Genomic DNA, 4,168 nt, shown 5'->3' on the forward strand with positions numbered 1-4,168 from the left:
CTCGGTGGTCAGGGGTTCGGTCCTGGTCACGGATTAATTTTTAATTTTTTTTTCCATTTACTTTATATTATTTTTTAAAATTTATTTTTCGATATTTCAACGTGAATAAAGTGTTATATATATAAAAATAATTATTTTTCTTTGGGAAAGAGGGAATAATAGCTGAAAAACGGATAAATTTCGACTCCGGAGCTACGCACACGACTCACTCCGTAACTCCCTTTAATATTAACTTATAATTTTCAAACTCTGCCAGAAATTAGAGTTTTATATACCAAACAATCGTACCAAAGGAAATTTTTATACACTAATTAGGGGGCACATAATGGGCCAAAATAGATTTTGTTAATTAACCGGAAGGAAGTTCTTTAAGCTATATATTCGTGGAAGCAACGTGTGAGTCGTGGTGTGGTTGTTAGCGCCATGGGTAAAGAAGTTTGTAGACTCGGTGGTCAGGGGTTCGGTCCTGGTCACGGATTAATTTTTAATTTTTTTTTCTATTTACTTTATTTTATTTTTTAAAATTTATTTTTCGATATTTCAACGTGAATAAAGTGTTATATATATAAAAATAATTATTTTTCTTTGGGAAAGAGGGAATAATAGCTGAAAAACGGATAAATTTCGACTCCGGAGCTACGCACACGACTCACTCCGTAACTCCCTTTAATATTAACTTATAATTTTCAAACTCTGCCAGAAATTAGAGTTTTATATACCAAACAATCGTAATAAAGGAAATTTTTATACACTAATTAGGGGGCACATAGTGGGCCAAAATAGATTTTGTTAATTAACGGGAAGGAAGTTCTTTAAGCTATATATTCGTGGAAGCAACGTGTGAGTCGTGGTGTGGTTGTTAGCGCCATGGGTAAAGAAGTTTGTTGACTCGGTGGTCAGGGGTTCGGTCCTGGTCACGGATTAATTTTTAATTTTTTTTTCTATTTACTTTATTTTATTTTTTAAAATTTATTTTTCGATATTTCAACGTGAATAAAGTGTTATATATATAAAAATAATTATTTTTCTTTGGGAAAGAGGGAATAATAGCTGAAAAACGGATAAATTTCGACTCCGGAGCTACGCACACGACTCACTCCGTAACTCCCTTTAATATTAACTTATAATTTTCAAACTCTGCCAGAAATTAGAGTTTTATATACCAAACAATCGTAATAAAGGAAATTTTTATACACTAATTAGGGGGCACATAGTGGGCCAAAATAGATTTTGTTAATTAACGGGAAGGAAGTTCTTTAAGCTATATATTCGTGGAAGCAACGTGTGAGTCGTGGTGTGGTTGTTAGCGCCATGGGTAAAGAAGTTTGTTGAATCGGTGATCAGGGGTTCGGTCCTGGTCACGGATTAATTTTTAATTTTTTTTTCTATTTACTTTATTTTATTTTTTAAAATTTATTTTTCGATATTTCAACGTGAATAAAGTGTTATATATATAAAAATAATTATTTTTCTTTGGGAGAGAGGGAATAATAGCTGAAAAACGGATAAATTTCGACTCCGGAGCTACGCACACGACTCAGTCCGTAACTCCCTTTAATATTAACTTATAATTTTCAAACTCTGCCAGAAATAAGACTTTTATATGCTAAACAATCGTACCAAAGGGAATTTTTATACACTAATTAGGGGGTACATAAAGTGCCAAAATAGATTTTTTTAATTAACCGGAAGGAAGTTCTTTAAGCTATATATTCGTGGAATCAACGTGTCCGCCGTGGTGTGGTCGTTAGCGCCACGGGTAAAGACGTTTGTAGACCCGATGGTCAGGAGTTCGGTGATGATCACGCGTTAATTTTTAATTTTTTTTCTTTTTTTCTTATTTATCTTTATTTATATTTCATTTTTCGATATTTCAACTTGAATAAAGTGTTATATATATAAAAATAATTATTTTTCTTTGGGAAAGAGGGAATATTAGTTATAAAACGAATAAATATCGACTCCGCAGCTACGCACACAACTCACTTCGTAACTCCCTTTAATATTAACTTTTAATTTTCAAACTCTGCCAGAAATTACGTACCAAAGGGAATTTTTATACACTATTTAGGGGGCACATGAAGTGCCAAAATAGATTTTGTTAAGTAACCGGAAGGAAGTTCTTTAAGTTATATATTCGTGGAAGCAACGTGTGAGTCGTGGTGTGGCTGTTACAACATTAAAAAGATGTTTGTAGATTCGGTGGTTAGGGGTTCGGTCCTGGTCACGGATTAATTAACTTTATTTTTTAAAAATTTTTTTTTGATATTTCAACGTGAATAGAGTGTTATATATATAAAAATAATTATTTTTCTCTGGGAAAGAGGGAATATTAGCTAAAAAACGAATAAATATCGACTCTGGAGCTACGCACACAACTCACTCCGTAACTCCCTTTAATATTAATTTATAATTTTCAAAATCTGCCAGAAATTAGAGTTTTATATATCAAACAATCGTACCAAAGTGAATTTTTATACACTATTTAGGGGGCACATGAAGTGCCAAAATAGATTTTGTTAATTAACCGGAAGGAAGTTCTTTAAGCTCTATATTCGTTGAAGCAACGTGTGAGTCGTGGTGTGGTCGTTAGCGCCATGGGTAAAGAAGTTTGTAGACTCGGTGGTCAGGGGTTCGGTCCTAGTAACGGATTAATTTTATATTTTTTTTTCTATTTACTTTTTTAAAATTTATTTTTCGATATTTCAACGTGAATAAAGTGTTATATATATAAAAATAATTATTTTTCTTTGGGAAAGAGGGAATATTAGCCAAAAAACGAATAAATATCGACTAAGGAGCTACGCACACGACGCACTCCGTAACTCCCTTTAATATTAACTTATAATTTTCAAACTCTGCCAGAAATTACAGTTGTATATACTAAATAACTAACCAAAGGAAATTTGTATACACTAATTAGGCGGCATATAATGGGCCAAAATAGATTTTGTTAATTAACCGGAAGGAAGTTCTTGAAGCTATATATTCGTGGAAGCAACGTGTGAGTCGTGGTGTGGTTGTTAGCTCAATGAGTAAAGAAGTTTGTAGACTCGGTGGTCAGGGATTCGGTCCTAGTCACGGATTAATTTTTAATTTTTTTAAATCTCTAATAGAGAAAAAAAAATTGATAATGTTTAGTTAGTCCCCATAATTAGCAAAAATTTGAGAGATTTTTCGATTCGATTACAGAGGGCGGAAAATGAAGTCTGAAATTGAGAATCTCTTGCAAAATGCAGCAGGGTTACACATGAGAGTCAAAAATCCTTACCACTGAATCCTTCTCAGTATACGTAAGTATTTCATCAAACATGTAAAACAAATGGTGTTTTTATACACTACAGACCGGCGGTACGCCGAAATACAGGGTGTTTCATATTGAATGGGACAAAAAGAATAGTGCAGTGTGACTGCCGTAATGGATTTATGCAGCCGAAACAAATTTATTCTGCAACTGCAATTATACACGTTTTATTTGGCAACAGGGAAAAATCATCGAATGACGAACTCGCCGCTAGAGGCGCTGTTAAACAAAAATCATCCATGCAGGAGAAAGTGTACTGCGTTTTCGAATAAGCCAAAACTTCCTCGGTAACTGTTGTGCAAAGACATTTTTGCACGAAATTTAATAAAGAACCACCGCATTGGCATATCATAAGCAGGTGGGTGAAGCAGTTCCTAGATACTGGCTGCTTATGCAAGAACAAAAGCCCAGGTCGAAAAGAAACTCCATCACAGGGGATATGCTATCACGAGTGTGGTAGGAAGCTTGATTACCGTGTAGACATTTGTCGTGTCACCGGAGGAGCACATATTGAACACTTGTAGAAACTTAAATAAATGTAGTTTTTAAGTAAATTTAAATTTTCTAAATACAGTGGAACATCGTTTATACGATGCCGAAGGGACCACCGAAAAACGTCGTATAATCGATTTTTACTTCTAAAACTGAAACTTACTCTGTTTTCAGTTAATTTTAATGTTTAACGTGTTGATTTACATAAATTTCTAAATTAGACAAAGCAAAACAAACAAATAACCAAAGAAGAAAAATTGCAGTGAGCAATTTGAATGTATGTTAGCTTTAATTATATTTTCTTGCTATTAGTCTCTACAATGCTTTGAATAGCGAGTTGAACTTATTGCTTTCTATGATGCAGAATCACTT

This window comes from Parasteatoda tepidariorum, chromosome 4, assembly GCF_043381705.1.
Source record: "Parasteatoda tepidariorum isolate YZ-2023 chromosome 4, CAS_Ptep_4.0, whole genome shotgun sequence".
Taxonomy (NCBI): Eukaryota; Metazoa; Arthropoda; class Arachnida; order Araneae; family Theridiidae; genus Parasteatoda; species Parasteatoda tepidariorum.